The sequence below is a fragment of the Mastigoproctus giganteus genome, chromosome 8 (genome assembly GCF_048544385.1).
Source record: "Mastigoproctus giganteus isolate SK-2022 chromosome 8, ASM4854438v1, whole genome shotgun sequence".
Lineage (NCBI taxonomy): Eukaryota > Metazoa > Arthropoda > Arachnida > Uropygi > Thelyphonidae > Mastigoproctus > Mastigoproctus giganteus.
The window spans coordinates 165993407-166012197 of NC_143582.1; the positions used below are offsets into that span (position 1 = coordinate 165993407).

The following is an 18791-nucleotide window of genomic DNA, read 5'->3' on the forward strand; positions in this document are numbered from 1 at the left end:
TTGTCTACTGCCATGTTACCATTTCCTCTTCTTCTGCACAAAAGTTTTGATGTTTAAATATTGCTTTTGATGTTTAAATAAATTAGTTCAGCAAAACAAAGTAAGTTCCGGTATTTTAGATTTCCCATCTTTTTATTGTCATTTCACATTGGAACTAAAGGATTATCCATAAAAATGAAGCCTTCAGTTCTTTTTATTGCGTTTCATTCGTTCAATGAGAATCAAATTATTTTCTGTAGCAGAAACTGTACAGGTATTTTAAAAATAGCGGAAATTAATCAGATTAAAAGCCAATAATGCAGAGATCGGAAAAGTATAAATTATAAAATAGCTCAATTTAAGTTTTGTCTCCAAAAGTGGTAAGAGTAAAGAATCCTTTTGGATATAGTGGCATAGTATTTAGGTTAAGGCGCCACCGGTAGTCTCCCACATCGGCGCCATCAGTACTCTTGTGATGTATACAGAACTCTGTTAATGCCACAAGTGTGTGTGGCATGTTGTATGTGCATAGTATTGTGTTGGGTTCTGTTGTTTCTTTGGCTTCTTGGCCGCAAGGCCCTCAGTGGGTCCCTACGTTGCCCGCCATCACCACTGGGAGGTGAACCAGGCTGCCCATTATTCTCTGGCTGGACTCCGCCAGGGTTGCCTGGCTGGACTCCGCCAGGGTTGCCTAAGCTTCCTGAACGAAGTCCAAGTAAAAAAGAGAGAGAGAGAGAGAGAGAGAGAGAAAGGTGAGCAGGGTAATAGTCGAAGAATGGGAGTCAAAGCATGGAGGAAGATGGAAGGATGAAGAAAAAAGGGCATTCTCCAGATAGGGAAGGAATGAAGAGTTGGACAATCCTGGGCTGGGAAGCCTACCCGAGTCCAGGGACAGTAAAAGTTTGCAAGACCAGAGTAATTCCATACGAAGGAGTCAGAAAGTCGCGGTTAGTCATTGTCCTGATTGTCATCTGTCTGTTATGGGTTTGTTTGACGGTTGGCTCGTCTAATTTCAAAGACTGATTTCGCAAACTTAGTAAGGGCAAGCTCGCAATGCTCATCCTGCAGTAAGAGGTGCTCATTATGCTGTGAGTTTTCCTATATTTCAGTTATTAACCTGAGTCAGGGGGGTCTTCTTATATAGCACAAGTGTACATAATGTGGTCCCAACTTTCTTCATCTCCACATGTACATAGAGGGTCATTTTCAATCCCCAGCCTTGTCAGTTTGAGCTCGAAAGGCCCATGTCCTGTAAGGAGGAAGGTAACTTGTAAGAAGAACCTGGAGTGCACGGGTGCTAACTGTGCCAATCTTTCTGGATAATATTTCTTGAAATAAGAGTTAATTAAAGATTTTAAGTTTAAAGAATCTTCAGAATCGTCGTATACTAAAAATCGTAAGAATCGGCACCTACTAAGAATTTTATGAATCAGCGACTGTTAAGAATCTTAAGAAGCGACAAATTTTTAAGAATCTTTTTCAGAATCAATTTAGGCATGGACTCAATTTATACGTAACATTACACAAACTAAATTTACTGTTGAGTGCGCTCTCGTGGATAGTACAGTTGCTAGGACCGTCGTCCTCCCCACACCGGGTGAAAGAGACCTGAGTTCGAGTCCCGTCAATTATGGGAGGAATTTTTATGGGCCTTTTTTCACAGCACGGCTGAGTTAGTCAGTCTCAGACATGGGTAGCATGGTTTTTTTCTCCCTGAAACTCAGGATTTTTCGTCCAGCAAACAGAAAATCGACCTCAGAACACACACACAAGTTATAGACAATATGCACGGAGTAATAGGGCCTTAGTCGTCGATGCTCCTAAAACCCTACTACAATAATTAACAAGTGTATCGATCTCATATTGTTGAGGAATTGCCCACGAATTGTTTCGGTAATGCTACACACCTTAAATTTAACCTCCCCCGTGTATTATGGTCCAAAGGTATAGTACAGTGGTTTTCAACCAGGGTGCCGCAACAGACATATTACACATGGGTAGTTGAAAGTGACTTTCCAGGTGACCTTAATATAATAGTTTAGTTTAGTTTTTTACCTTGGGCTGATCGAAGCAACTAAATCCAAGATTCAGGCTACTGTTTTTTTCTTTTTATTTTTATAATTTTTTTTTTTTTTTTATAAATGGAATTCAAGTTGGTGAATTTTGTGTTTGATGCTGGCTAAAATGGGAATTTTCTTCACATATTGGATATCTATTCCTCTAAATAAAAGTAATAAACTGCGCTCATTCCACAAGGTAGATTAATTACACTATGTAACAAAAAAATTTATGTCTGCATTTAATTGCTTCTTATATTTATTTTGTGTACCGAATACAACGCGCCTCCGTAGCCAGGTGGGAAGGAGCAGCAGTGAGTAACACACGCTTCTTGATTAGACCGGGGTTCGAGCCCGTCACCACCACATACGGAGGATGCGGAAAGGTCAGGGAATGACCACCGCATAGATCGGAGCAATATGGCCTTAGTTGCTAATGCTCCTAAAAAAAACCAAACCGAATACAGTACAATGATTTAATTGGTTTTTCTCTAGTGTTATTGTTTGGAGGTTTATGGTTTTGAGACATTTGTATATATTGCATAATGGTGTACCAGTCCGGTGATATATAACAGCCTCCATTATTCATATACTGTAATACGTTTTATTCATTTACTATTATTTATTTATTATTATTACTTTTTTTTTACTTTTTTTGATATGGCTACCAAACGAAGGTTTAAGTTATCTTCAAAGTTGTTCTGCTATATTTATTCATATTACGAGGTCGTATATAGGTCAGAAACAAGTGAATCATAATATTCACTTGTTTCTGACCTATATACCACACCAGCCCGTGCAGTGCGTATCAAGCATAATTTGGAATGCCTATGGGTGATCAAAACAAATTATGGGCATTTCATTTTTGCTAAATAATTGCAGGTTAACATTAAAATAATGGCTCCTGGTAGTTATACTTGCATGCCTTTTGGTATACGTCGAATATGGAGAGAGGGCAACCCATCACGGCGACTTTCGTGTGGTATATGTATCAAACTTTAAAAAATGTATTGGTGAAATAGCTGCAGTGAATCAAAATACGATTCTCCATCTCTCCGGTGATACAAACTGAGCACTTGGGAATTTCCTAATCTACCTTCTAGCGTTTTCAGAATTGCATAATGAATCGGGTGAGCAAGATCTTATTTAAACAGGCTTCTGAAGTGTGATCGTGATCACACTTCAGAAGCCTGTTTAAATAAAGCGCCACATTTTCCTAATCGTAAGAATTTGATGACTCAGTGGGAAACTTGGGTCTAATCAGATTCAATGCAATGCTTCCGAGATCCTAATGGATTCTAAAGAGTGGAACCTAATGGATTCTAGTCACAAGATTTCATTGTACAAGAAAAAAAAAATATCTCACTTATGCAGTTTCAGACAGACTGTTTCAGATTTCCTGTGCTATTGTTTTGATTTGATTGATATTTATCAAGAAATGCATATTATTCACAATCCAAAATCCACAATCCATACCACGCGAGCTTTTTAAGTTAGTTTATTTAGCCTATTGACTAAATATACTATACAATTAGCTAACGTTTCGGGAACCTTTTCGGAACCCATCATCAGACCATACTTGACAGTACTAAAGGACATAGAAACATTTTAACAATTAATTATTGATGTGTTAATACGAAACATCCAGTTATCTGTTACTAGTAACTTATTATACATAATATTACTTATACAATTAACTGTTAATTGTAGGTTTTTTATATATGTAAATGAAAGGTAAAATAAATAACCTACTGGCTTACTTGTTAACAGCCTCCTGTTAACAGGTAAGGCATTCGCTTGCCTAATGCCTAAGTCTCCTACATTCAGTCAAGCGGTGCTGCAGCTAGCCTGACGTAGCCCAGTGGTCAGGAGCGAGAGTGCATAGCATGCGTTCCTTGAGTGGACCGGGGTTCAAGCCCGTGACTACTAAATACGATAAATATTTGTATCGACGATTTATTGTAAACTCTACTGACTTGTTTGTCGTGCTGGAGTATAAACAGAAAATTTATTTATTTATTTATTTATGCCTCAGTTGGGCATGGGGCTTCTAATTAATTGTCCAATATTTAGAGAGAAAAATGTCCTTTCCTAACTGTGTTAGAAATCTAAGGTGTTAAATGTAAATTCATACATTTAGAAGCATTAAACTGCATTTTCCATTTTTTTCCCCAAACATTTGTGAAGTGTCTAAATAATTCATAAGCAAAATAGCCTGGCTTGAGCCATTAACCACCTTTCCTACGTATAAATCATCGGCAAACTAACATTATTTCTCTGTGTCCCTCATCAGTGTTATCAAGGAAGGTAAGAAACAAAAGTACCTCCAATACCGATTCCTGAGGGACTCCACTACAGTGTTCTACCCTGAGCTATGTTCATTTATGACTGCTCTCTGTCTTCTATCTTTTAGCGAGCTCTGCTTCTAATGAAGCATCGTTCCATTAAACTAAATCTTCCTCAGTATATATAATAGCATTTCATGGGAAAAGTATCAAATGCTTTACTGAAACCATGGTAAATAATGTCAGAGTTGTTCCTTGCATCCAAATGTTTATGACTTCGTTATAATAATTAATTAGACTAGCAGGCAACCCTTTCTCCTTCACGAACCTACGCTGTGATCCATTACAGTACCATTCCTATCGAGATGGTCCTGCATGGTATCTGAAAACGATTGATCCATGATCAATCGTTTTTAGATACAACCATTTTTGACCTCTTCCACCATTCAATTTTCTATAGTTGTCCGTCACATCTTTCACACCTCCTTTGTGGATTGGGGAGACTGCCGCTTCTGCAGTCCAGGGGAATCGTCTAGAAGCGTAATGAGGATCTGATATTTCAAACGGGATGAAGCACACACATATGGAGCTTTTTTAGTATAACAAGGTGTATACCATCCACTCCTGAAGGATTACCTTCGCTGATCGTCACTATTTTTACCTATAGACGTCTTCGGATCGATTTCGAATGGTTTTTCAATTGTATATCTTGTTGAAACAAATTTTAGAGTAAATGTTAATTGTGTATCTTTCAAGCAATCAAAATTTTTCTGAAATAAATTTACATTTATAACTGACAAAAGAATTAAAACAGAAAAATATGATTTTAAAAATAAATTTTCAAAAAATCCATAGAGGAAAAGTGTTTAATTTGTTGAAGTTGTTAAAAATCACTGGCAAAATTACAAAAAAAAAAAAAAAAAAAAAAACGTTTATCTGAATAACCAATGGCTGAATTTATCTTGTCAATCATCCGAAAAATGTCTAACCCAGTTTGGAATTTTTCAGAATGATTGATTGATTTTGTAGGGTTTTGGGAACATCAGCAACTAAGGCCATAGTGCTCCATATATTCTATCTGAAATTGCATGTGATCTGTAGTCGACTTTCTGTTTGTTGGACGAAAAACCCGAGTTTACAGGAGAAAAGACCATGCTACTCTCACACGAGACCGACTAACTCAGCCACACTGTGAAAACGTGTCCATAAAAATTCCCTACGTCATCGACAAGACTCGAACTCAGGTCTTTTTTACCCGGTATGGGGGAGGACGGCGATTCTACCAATTGTGTTGTACAACTACCAACTCACGAGGTTTTCAAAACTAAGTATCCCGCATTGGACCACAGTGATACCATGATATAATTGATACCACGATGTGATATCTTGTTATAATTGATAAAGTTACCGCTTCTTTAAGAAAAACTGCCAAAATAATTGCTAAATAAACGACGTAACTAAGTTTAGCCATAGGTCCATTGTTTGCTCATGTGAGTAAACGGCATACAAACTTAAGTTTTATTTGTTGACATACCGTATTTCCCCATGTATAAGACGCACCTTAATTTTGGGGAACGAAATTTGAAAAAAAAAAAAAAAAAAAGTATTATATAAAGTTATTGAACTCAAGTTTTATTCCTCATAAAATTCATACAACTCCTTATAACTTGAATTCAGCATTATACGAAAATCTTTTCTGAGCCATTTCTGGGCAGAACGTGGCAAAACGTAACCTAATATACCGGTAACAAGTGCGAAACAATGAGCGCAAAGACAACAAGCGGGAAATGTAAAGTAAAAAAAAAAACTACAACCACTGTATAAGACGCACCAAGTTTTTAGACCCCAAATTTTTCGAAAAAAGGTGCGTCTTATACATGAGGAAATACGGTAAATAAAGCCACACTTTTATAAGTTATACTCCTATATTTCTTTATCACTATTTTTTATTCTTTTTTGAAGGTTTACTTTTATATAGTGTGTCACTGTTTTAATAAGTATGGTTAATTTATTAAGACTTTTAAACTTATTTTTTTATCTTAATTTGTTGAAAAATACTAATCTTCTTGATAATCATAAAACATTTGTGTGTATATTATATACGTATTTAAATAAAATGAAAATAAAAATTTAAATAAAATGAAAGGTAATTAACAAAAAAAACATGCTGTAATATATCAATTTAACTTACATCACAGTTGCTTATTATCCTTAGGATATAATTAACTTAAACATTCTGCCTCGATTGAACGGAAAGCTAGTGCTCCTACTTACTAGAAGTTCCTTGCCACCACATATTGCGGTTAGTAATACGTTAGAGTAAAGTGCCAGCTTGTTAGTTGAAGATGATCATGCTGCACCCCTTCGCAAGTTCTCCAAAGTGAAAATTTCGGAGAATCATCGTCTTTATTTGTAAACACGGACCTCGACCTCTGATTAACTCTAGATACTGGCCGTGATCCGTGACCTCGTTTACGATTATATACATGGGCACCACAGGGAAACTTAATACTACATTACTTAACAACCAGATTAGAGAATGCCTCTAGAAACAGCATAGCTTCTCGCGCCTTTCTTTCTCTTTTCGTTTTAAGCATACTATTTTTTTAGACTACCATATGTTCTCGACTTACATGTGAAGGAGTATAGGTTCCGTTTGGATTTTAACCCTGTAACGGGTTACTAAAATCTTTGCACTTTATGATGAATAAAATGGGTGGTTGGAATTATCTTTTTTATAGAAAGAATGTATATGATTCCTGGTATCTCAAAAATTGTATACGTTGCTTGCTTGAGTATAAAAATACTGAAATTATATACGCTGCTCGATAAAATTAACAGAACACCTAGAAAACGTGGTGTGTAACTCGTGCAGCTTTTGATGAAGAGGGACAGAATTTGGTATGGTGGTGTATCATAGAATAACGATGAAATGAGGAGACAGGGAGAAAATTCGGACAGGTATAAGGGGCATTAAGGGCTATACTAGACCGGCGCTTAAAGCGCTGGCCTCAGCTGCCGTTGTATACGCCTCTAAAAGGAGCAAACTACACGTAACGTTTCTAATGTCAGTTCGTTTCAAACTAGAAGGGAAGTTTCTAGCGTTGCATTGAATACCACCGGCGACTCACTTTTTCTAGTCTGTTTCGAGATGGACGTTGTTGTTGTTCAAGTTAGATGTAATGTGCATTTATGTATATATAGCTGATTGGAAGTAGAAAGAGAAAACGACAATGGTGGATTCATCCAGCAAATTCAAATAGGTTAAAAACAGGACAGTTTTATATTATTTTGGAAACACATTGGAAGTTTTTTTTCCGAGATGTTTTTTTTATTTTTTTATTTCACAGAATATCGATACAGAGTTTTGATGAACCTCTGATGTTAGTTAGAAGAAAGAAAATCGCAAAATTTGATACAGTGATGCGGAAATCAATGCAGTAGACATTGGTGCTTATGGATGCGATGGTGATTCGAGCATTTTTAAAAATTCAAATTTTAGAAGAAGATTGCTAATGAAACAACTTAATTTGCCATTATATAGAGCTCTTCCTGTACAAATGAGCCGACAATGCCATTTGTTTTTGTAAGGGACGAAGCATTTGGACTGAAACTTTAATACTGCTCTACCCATCAAAAAATTTGAGCAGTGAGCGAAGTATTTTCAATTACAGATTAACTCAAGCAAGGCGACTTGTAGAATGTATGTTTGGAATGCTGAGCAATAAGTTTCGCATTTTTCATTCTAGCATATTACTGAATTCACATTCTGCTATCGCTGTAATTAAAAAATGTTACATATTGCATAATTTTGTGAGGTGGAAGAGGGAAGGAAACGACAGACGTTGGAGGGAGGACTCTCTTCAGGTGTGTCAATAAAGGATGATTCATTTCTGCATGTTTCAACGGTGTCGGCGCCCTTTCATGGCAAAATATTAGAATACAATTACAATAAAATTTATCCTATTTTTTAAAATAAATATTAGTATTTAATAGAAAAGTAAAATTCTGAAAAATATATAACTATGTACAACGAATTTGAATTAAATGTATGTGGCAATCAAAAGATTTTTTTAAATTATTTAATACTCTCCTTCACATATAATAAATTTCATTAAAACCCATTGTTAGTCGTCTGGGGTAATCCTTTAATGCCGTGTTGTACAAGGCAGGCTTCCTTTCCACCTCACAAATAAATTTCTCGGCACCAAACATTGTCTTCTCCAATTAATAAGAAACAAACGAATGAAGGATGAAAGCCAACCACCCCATGCACAGAGAGAATTTTTCCTCGGGCAATGTAAACGCGAAGTCGCTGGCGCTTTCGACGCCTCCGACGACGTCAGCAGGCGTTGAACCCAGCTAACGTCGTCCAACGCAGCTTTGGAAACGCCCCTCTTGTTTGCATGCCTTTTCTTATTTATTTATTTATTTTTAACACATAATATACACAACAGGCGTATGCCCAGTTAAAGTGTATAACAGAACAGAAAATACAAAAATACAAAGATTATACATTAATATGTAAATAAATAAAAGAATACATACTATTTAAGCATCACTTTCACCTTTATTATTATTATTAGCCATAGGTGCAAGGAAGCCTGAGGCTTATGCCTGCACCAGCCAAAAAAAAAAAAAAATTCCGAATTACCCAGAGAGAGAGAGAGAGAGAGAGAGAGAGAGAGAGAGAGAGAGAAAAGAATGATGATGATATCCAGCTCAGGACCCTAGGTGTGCCAAGCCCATACTCACCAGATGTCAACTCCTGGCTTTAAGGGGCGCCTCCGTAGCCAGGTGGGCAGGAGCAGCAGTGCGTAGCACACTCTTCTTGATTAACCAGTGTTCGAGCCCGTGCCCACCAAATACGCAGGATGTGGAAAGGTCAGGGAATGACCACCGCATATCCCCGGAGCAATACGGCCTTAATTGCTAATGCTCCTAAAAATCAAACAACAACCTGGCTTTAAACCAACTGTCAACCAGCCATTTGCAGATCATACTTGTTCATAAGAGCCATAGTTCTTTTAAAGAACGAGTTCCTGGATATCTCTAACCTGGAGTTACTGATGTGGAATGTCATCTTCTGTCTAGTAGCCCTCTGCTTCCTGTAGAACCGGCGATCGAAGGCATGTCCAACGCCGCGCTTTAAGCGCCCGTCTAGTATAGCCCTTATAGGAGTTGTATTAGAATTACCAAAAAGGTCACATTACAGAATTCGATACAAGATGCACGAAAGTATGGTCCATAACATCAGTACCGCGTACGATCCCCTCCAACGACTAAACAGGCCTGACAGTAGTGAACCATACTCGATATAAGGCTGTCTACAAGATTCTTATATTATTTCTCCCTGATTGGGTGAATCCACTCCGTGACGGTAATGCTACCAAGTACACAGGGTAGTTGTAATGTCTGGCGTTACTGTTGGTCAAGGAAATCTCTGATTATCCTACAGGTGTTCAGGATCGCGACTTTCTGGAGTTCCTTGTAGGTGTTCTCTGGGAGACCTATTGCTTCTACGCTGCTATGTAGAGTCTTTGGCACCATAGCGGTGGTTGACACGATGATCGGGATGGTCGACACTTCTTGCATATGCCACATCTCCTTGACCTCATTTCTCAGGTTCGTTTACTTCCTAATTTTTTCCTCATGGGTTTTCTGGACATTGCTAGTGTTGGGCACAGCTATGCCAATCAGGTAGGTAGCCTTTTCCATCTTGTCCACAAAGGTTATGCTTTTGGACAAGATGGAAAAGGACGAATGATACTCTGCATGTTTTATCCGGAAAGATTCCACAGATTTGTTAGTGGCTAAAAGGAATCTTGAATATTGTCCAAGGAAATAAATGGTAATAACGCGAATGGGAATAGACGTGGGGGAGTTGGAACATCCTTAAGGTCAGTATTGTCGATTTTAAGAATTGACCGTGGTGTGTATCCAAGGCCAATGTGGTGACTTTAATAACTGGCGATGGACTCGAGGAAAATTTAAAATGCTAATTTAGTGGAAAGTGATTTATACCGTTGTGGACACGTTCAGTCTAGTTCACTTGTTATTCTCGAATGCCCGAATTATTGTGATCTGAGTTTCAAGGAAGTTTATATAAACAGATTAATTAGTGCATAATGTATTATGTAAATTGTGTAAAGTGTATATGGTATGAATATACAGTACCATATGTTCGTAATAATACAATACAATTATTAATACAATTATTAATACAATTATTCTTTATTATATATATATATATCCACTCTAGTCCTCTCCACAGCGGATAACACCCCCAGAGTTCGAGTCCCATCGATGACGTGAGGAATTTTTATCGACCTTTTTGACAACGTGGCTAAGTTAGTGGGTCTCAGACGATTTTTCTCCCCCGGAAACTCTGGTTTTTCGTCCAGCAAAGAGAAAATCGACTCAGAATACACCCAGTTTACGGCACCTCTGTAGCCAGGTGGGCAGGAGCAGCAGTGCGTAGCACACGCTTCTTGATTAGACCGGGGTTCGAGCCCATGACCAGCAAATACAGAGGATGCGGAAAGGTCAGGGAATGACCACCGCATATCCCCGGAGCAATATGGCCTTAGTTTCTAATGCTCCTAAAACCCAAATAACAATAACCCAATTTACAGACAATATATATATATGGAGGAATATAGCCTTAGTCGCTGATACTCCTAAAACCCTATTACATGTAATTGTAAATGGTATACGCATGACACGTTTTATATAACCTTTAATTTTTGTATTGAACCATGAATAAGGTCTCCTGAATAATACTGAAACTATATTTACTAGATTGTTGTATTGAGATATTCATGATTTTCAAGGGTCATCATCATCAGCCATTTTGAATCCACTGCAGGATGAAGGCCTCTCCAGCAACTTTCCAGTCCCTTCTGTTTTGAGCACTGGCCATCCATTTACAACTCAAAAACTCATGAATTTCATCTATCCATCTCCGCCTTTGTCTTCCAGGTTTTCTTCTAGCTCCTCTTGGGTACCATTCTGTTATTTTCTTAGTCCATCTGTCATCATGTCTTCGAGCTATGTGTCCTGCCCAAGACCATTTTAGTTCATTAGTTTTGATAAGAATGTCCTTTACTTGAGTTTGCTGCCTAATCCATGTTTTTCTCTTCTTATCTAACAGTCTGATTCCCAATATAATTCGTTCCATTCTTCGCTGTGTAGTTCTTAGCTTCTTTCCATTCTTTTGGTGAGTGCCCAAGTTTCACTTCCATAAGTCATGGTGGGGAGTATACATTGATTCATTATTTTACGTTTCAGACAAACTGGGATATTGCTCTTCAGTATGTGACTATATTTCCTGAATGCTATCCATCCAAAATTTATTCTTCTCTTGACTTCCAGCCATTTATCATTATTCAGCTAATAACTTGTCCCAGATAAGTATATGACTCCACCTTTTCAATTACTGCTCCTTCAATCATTATTTCCCTTTCCGTGGCATACTTGTTCATCATTACTTTTGTTTTAGCCATATTCATCTTTAGTCCAAAATCCTTACTAACTGTGCATAACTGATTAAGATTTTCCTCTAATTCTTTGCGATCGTGGCTTATGACCACAATGTCATCTGCAAATCGTAAATGGTTTAGGTACTCTCCGTTCACATTGACTCCTTTCTGCGACCAGTCTAATCTTCTGAAAGCTTCCTCAAGGGCAGCAGTAAACAGCTTCGGAGATATTGTGTCTCCTTGTCGAACTCCTTTCTCGATTTAAAATATCCTACTGTCTTTGTCTAGTCTAATAAAGGATGTAGCACTCTCATATATTTTCTTCAAAATCATAATATATGGAGTATCTATGCCTTGTCTTTCCAGTGCCCGAAACATTGCCTTATGCTGTATGGAGTCAAACGCCTTTTCATAATCCACAAATGCCAGGCATAATGGTGTTTTATATTCATTTGCTTTCTCCATTAGCTGTGATATTACGTGAAGGTGATCCATAGTTGAGAATCCTGTCCTAAAGCCAGCTTGCTCTTTCGGTTGATTCTCATCAAGTATTCTTTCTAATCTGTTAGTAATGACCCTTGTGAACAACTTGTAGATATGGGATAACAAGCTAATTGGTCTATAATTTCCAATTTCTGATTTATCTCCTTTCTTATGCAGCAAAACTATGATTGCATTATTCCACTGCTTAGGCATCACACCTTTTCTAATGCACTTTGTAAAGAGCCTTGCCAGTTTTTGTGTTATGTCTCTTCCTCCCAATTTTAACAACTCTACAGTAACTTCATCTTCCCCCGGGGCTTTCCGATTCTTCATTTTCTTCAATGCATGTTCTACCTCATCAGGAAGAATATCGGGTATGTCGTATGTGTTGCTACTTTGCAATCCATCTTCCCCACTGCTGGTATCATTCCCTCGCTCCTTGTATAATTCTCTATAGTAGTCTTCTGCTATTTGAATTATGCCTTCTCTGCTGTTTATAAGTACACCATCGCTATTCTTCAGTTTCGGTATCATTTGTCTTTCTGTATTACTGCTCATGGCTGCCGATTTAAATCCTTTGTTTTCCCTTAATGCTTGTTCTACTTTTCTTGTGTTAAATCTTCTTATGTCCTCTCTGAGTCTCTTTCTAATGGCTTTGCATAACTCAGTATACTCAATTTTCTCCCTGTCAGTGTTTTTCTTGCTCTTCATTTGTCGTCTTTGGTTCATCATGACAAGTTTTTCTTGACTAATTTTTTCTTCTTTGGATTTCTGTTTCCCTATAGGTTTCTTGGGTTTTATCACTTTCAGAAGGTTGTAATATTCCTCGTCGATATCTTGGTCCTGAGCAGTCTGCAGAAGCTGAAACTTGTTCTTAAGTTCCAGTACATACTGCTTTTTCTCCTCCTCTGTTATTTCAAAGACCTTTGTATTATTTACTCGAGTCAGTTTTTTCCTTTCCTTTCCTACATCTATATCAAGTGTACATCTTACCATTCTGTGATCACTTCCAACATTTACCTTATTCAGGACGGTAACATCATTCACAATATATCTTCTGTTAGTGAGGGTGAAGTCGATTTCATTAGTTGTTAATCCATTTGGACTCTTCCATGTGCACTTTCTGTTCACCCTTTTCTTGAAAAAAGTGTTCATTACTGACATTCCTTGAGATTCTGCAAATTCCACAAGTCTTTCACTTCTTTTATTTCTTTCACCAATTCCAAAATTTCCTATAGTTCCTCTTTCTGTGCTGTTTTGCCTTTTTCCAACCTTAGCATTGAAGTCCCCCATAATAATAGTGTAATGGGTTTTCTGCTCATCTAGAAGACTCTCAATTTCAGTGTACATTTCTTCAACCTCTTCATCATCATGGCTCGATGTTGATGCATAAATCATTATAATCTTTAGCTTGTACCTCTTAGAAATCTTGAGTATTAGTCTTGACACCCTTGGTGATGTACTTTTGAATTCCAAAATGTTGTTTTTAAAATCTTTATGGACCAGAAACCCAACTCCACCTTCACTCCTTTCACTGTTTCCATTGGTGTACAGCAGATTTCCACTTGATAAACTTATAAGTGATTCATTTCTTCTTCTTGTTTCAGCCAAACCGATGATATTCCAGTTCACATTTTCTAATTCCTTTTCCAGCTCTAATATCCTGTCTTCACCGATGAGTGATCGTACGTTATAACAGGCCAAGTTCAATTTCCGTGCATGGCAGCCTGGTCGTACCCAGAGATTCTTAGCACCCTCTGCTTCCACTCTGATCCTCTCGCTGCCGTAAGAGGGAGAGTGCAAGCTGCTGGGTACTGAGGGCCATTTGTATTGTTGTGCTCTCATTGCTGGAGGGTTTGGTCTTTTCCTCTTCACGCTGACCAGGCGTCTTGAAGAGAACCACTCTACACGTTCGTTGCCACCTAAGTGACGTAACAGGGCTTACCATCGAGAAGGTGTGCATGAGTGGATTTTAGGGAGGCAGGCCAACCGGACTTCTCCTAAATCTTCTGTAATAGAGAGATATTGGATTCATCAGTGTTTTAGGCTGAGTGTCTGATAACACACAGGATACCTGTTCCCCCTCTAAGCCCCTTTCAAGGGTATATAATAGTAATAGAGGCATGTGATGCAAGAAAGCAAGCGTATTAGAAAGTAGCATCAGAAAGTAGCATCAGCTAAAAAAAAAAAAAAAAAACAAAAACAATTTTCACATCCATTCCCTCTAAAAGTTTGTCCAGTTCCTCCTTGAATTTATTTAAGCTATCAACTTCCACAACGACAGATGGAAGTTTGTTCCAGCAATTAACCATCCGCTGGCTGGTTAATTGCTGGAACATTTTCGAATTTTCGCCATCTATTCTGCAACTTTCTTTCCTCAATTTGAATTTATATCCCCTCAGGTTCGTAATCTGAGCAAGCGGAAGAATACCATCAGAATTCAACGTGCCCAACCCATTCAAGGCCTATACACCTCAATCAAATCACTTAGCAGGTGCCTACTCACAGCCGCTGCAATTTGCAGAACTTAAACCTTTCTTGATAAGAGGATCCCCTTCGTCCCCCTCGCCAATCTTTTTTTTTTAATATCTTTATTGCAGGCAGTGAATGGTCACATGATTGCCTGATGCAACAAAACCCATAACAGCGACAATACTAGGGGTTTAACATAAAATAACTAATACAGGAAAAATTACATAAAACGTATATTAAAACGAAACGTATAATTACATATGTTACTTATAAAATTAATATTAACACGGGAAACGAAGAACATGTAAAGGTGATGGCAGTCACTCGGCTGAATACGAAAGCTTTTCCCTGATGATGCGTCTTCTGTAGGATTTGTCCTGTGTGTACTTTTGTAGTCCATGTCCATCTCCTGGAAGTTGTGGAGCATCTCCATGGGTAGGAATCTGTCGCCTATCCTGAGCCTCCACGCCACAGACTGCAGAGAGGGGAGGGCTCTTAAAGGTTTAAAGGGGGAACCTCCAATTGCACATCTGCCAAAAACTTGGCGTATTGACTTCACCCGCTATCATTTTAATTGACATGAACAAGCGAAGGGCGAATGTCCGTTTGGTGACTTTTTTTGTAATTTAGAAGTCGGGCGATATCTGAAGTATGTGTGAGTGGTGGCAGTTTATGCTTGAAGAGGACCCACCGAAGAAGCCAGTACTCATAAGATGCAATGGATTTTAGCGTCGTTTTCGTTGCCGACGCCCAGATTTCTGAACCGTAGGTGATGACTGGCTGCAGAAACCGGTATATGTATTGGAGCGTGTACTCAGGCTCTGTGACATGAAGGAGGTGTTGTTTGGCAAGCCATCTGAATCTGGAGACCTTGTTGTAAATATCTGCCACATGGTGTTTGAAACTGAGTTTGGAGTTGAAGATAACGCCGAGATCTCTGTGCTTGGTTATTGGGGTGATGGGAGTTCCGTGGATTTCCAGGTTTAGTTGCATTGGGTTTGATTTCAGTGAGAATACCATTTGTGCAGATTTGTTTGAATTTATCGTAAGTGAAAACTGTGCCAAGTATGTAATCAGATTCTTAAGGCTGTTGATAATGGTTTCAGAAACAGAATCAGGTCGGGCGGTCACGTGTATCCGATAGAGCAGCTTCAAGTCGTCTGCATAACTGATAAATTTTGTTTACTGGCACAGGAAATGGGTGGATGGCAGCCGTAAAGGGGATCCCTGATAGAATGCCGCCCTGGGGAACACCTACACAAACTTTCCTTCTGAACGATTTTTTATTCGCAGTCAGGTGAAAGACCCTGGTCGTAAGTAGCGACTTCAAGAATTCCAGTATATTGCCTTTTATCTGGTATCCCTCCTCACAAAGTTGCAGGAGGGGCTGGATGTCTATGCTGTGGAATGCAGAATGGATATCCAGATAAAAATTGCTGTCTCAGCCCTAATAGAGCTCCCAGAATGGTGTTGGTGGTTTTCAGCAGGTTGGTAATGGTGGACATGCGTTTCAAGGCGTAGTGAATGAATGGTGATTCACATGGCAGAACCTTGTTGGTTAGGATGGGAAGAAGGCACTTCTCCATAACTTTGAGGAGACATGAGGCTTTCATTATTGGCTTGAATTTTGAAACTGAGGTCGCTCCTTGTGTTTTGGGGATTGGTCGGACAATATATTGGTTTCAGGCTGTTGCAGAACTTTGCGTTGTGAGGATTCCATTAAAGATTCCTAGGAATGCATGAATGATGAAAACACTAACGCTCTTAAGATGAATTGTGGGATCCCATCATATCCTGTGCAAGATGTTGGTGGGATATCATTGATGGCCTGGATAAGCTCTCTTTTTGTGATGATGATTGAAGCGAGGACATCTCGCTGACTACTGTTGTGAATGCTCTTGAGGTCTGACGCTGACTTTGGCTTAAATCTTGTGAAGTAGTCTAGCCATTCGACCGGATTAAGTTGTTGAGGAATTCATCATGCCTTGCCTTAAACGGTGCCTTCCCGATCGTGATTGTTTTGTCGAGTAGGCTTTCATGGCTTTAAATTTGCTTCTATTGAACTGGGCATGGGCTCTTGAGTATACAATCATGTCTAGTGGGTCTGATGTTGATTTCCGTTTTGCTGTAGCCTTTGTTTATTCTGAAATTTAAGGCTGAGCTCTTGGGTCCACCATGCTTTGCTCCGACAGAAGATTGAAACTTGATATCAACTTGTTGCCCATCTCTGTACACGCTCACTCTACAGTCTTCATATATAAAGTGTTAAAACTGTACAATGTTATGCTAATGTATTTTAGCAGCGATGTAAGTATGTATTGACGTCAGTCCAGAATGCACGGTATTGAATGGTTGTTACCCCTCCCCCTCCACAGGAGAGCCAGTCTGACAATGCCATCTCTAGCTCCAATACTAATTGGCTCAATGCCCTCTTTATAGATAAATTGAGATTCAATCTTAAAATTCATTTTATGCATTTTCCAGAAAGGATAATGCATAAAATTTTCATTTAATCAGATTTTTCATTTGACATCAAAAACATCAAAAGTTCAATAGAATTATAATAAAGTTTGTTATAGAACAAAGTAATTCTAACACGGTTGATTTTAATCTCGCTATAAATTTTTATATAAACAAATACATTTTCTGTTTATACTCCGGGACGACCAAAGTAGTTCACAAGATAGACTGAGTACAGGAAACAGTACCGTATTTAGCAGTCACGGGCTTGAACCCCTGTCACTAAAGCACGTGTACTGATGAACCCGGGGGCCTGACCACTCGTCTACGGCGGCCACATGCTATATAAGAATCTTATTTATTCACTTGTTAATTAACGTTTAAATAGTTAATCGTCACTATTTAAATAGTTAACATGGTCGATATGTTAAATTTTAATCCTTAATAGCTGTGGTTTTGTAACATTTGGCAACAAACAACATAATCACTGTCTTGACTTCTGTCATGTTCTGTTAGTGTTGAATAAGCTTTGATTATAAGTACCGTAATTAGTCTTTGACCTTCGTCTGTGTGTTTCAGACGCGCACAGTTTATCAGTAACCACTGATATTTGCCTATTGAGATAATTTCGCTTTCGTGTAAGACCTTTATGTCTTAATGGAGAGAGTTTCTCTTCCCTTTGACGTAAAAAAAAAAAAAAAAAAAAAAAACGAAAGAAACTAAATGTAAACAGCAAACGATCTGTTCACATAATTTCTACCTTCACATAATGGACAAAAACTGTATATTTTGCTAGTAATTAACAGTATTGCTATATCTACTATGATAATTTGGGTAGAATAAAAATAGCCTGCCATCGAACGGAATATTGCCAAACTGTATTATGAGCAATATTGTATATGAATAGCATTGAAAATGTAACATTGTGTTGTGCGGGAAAAAGAACGAATGAACGCCCATGAATTTCAGGTGGATTTGTAGTGAGCAAAATTCGAACGCCGAAGGAGTTCTTGTTACTGTTAGGTAAAACGAAGCCTTAGCAGTTTTTGTGCACGTTAGGTAAAAGTAATACAGCATGAGATTCTGTAATAGTGGCTCCTTTCAAGGATACAAATGGTAGGGACTAGGCAAGCCCCCCCCCCCGCCTTTGGTTTGATTGATCAACTTTTATTTGTTTCCAAGAATATCTTTTATGGCATTCATCATAATGCTTACATTACATGAGTTGTATTATACGAGGAAAATTTATTAAGTATTCAGTTATCCATATACAGTAGTTTTCGACTTTCCAGCACTTGGCATTTGATTCAAGGGGTTCTCTCTCTCAAAAGATACAACTCCTTAAATTTTTTTCGAAACATCTTCCTGCATGTTATATGCATGGAAAATATCTTCAAGCCCTCGGGATTTATAGCTACGTTAATGCTATATTTGCTGAGGAATATTCAGAACTGTTAGTGTTGCGCAAACATGGACTACTCACATTTAAACAAGGGATTTGTAGTATTGGGATGAGATATTTTTAGGGCAGTACTGATGAATAAAGTTTTGAATTGCTAGGAACTCTGATAATT

General features: G+C 38.2%; 1 protein-coding gene across 1 annotated transcript in view; it reads right to left on the bottom strand.

The window, feature by feature from the left end:
- LOC150081982 (major facilitator superfamily domain-containing protein 6-like) overlaps window positions 1-6647 on the bottom strand; it is a 127257-nt gene extending 120610 nt beyond the window's left edge. The window contains exon 1 of the mRNA XM_090379879.1: window positions 6513-6647. The gene's annotated coding sequence lies outside the window, so the exon portion shown is untranslated. The remainder of the gene's footprint in view (window positions 1-6512) is intronic.
- Window positions 6648-18791: the final 12144 nt, after the last annotated feature.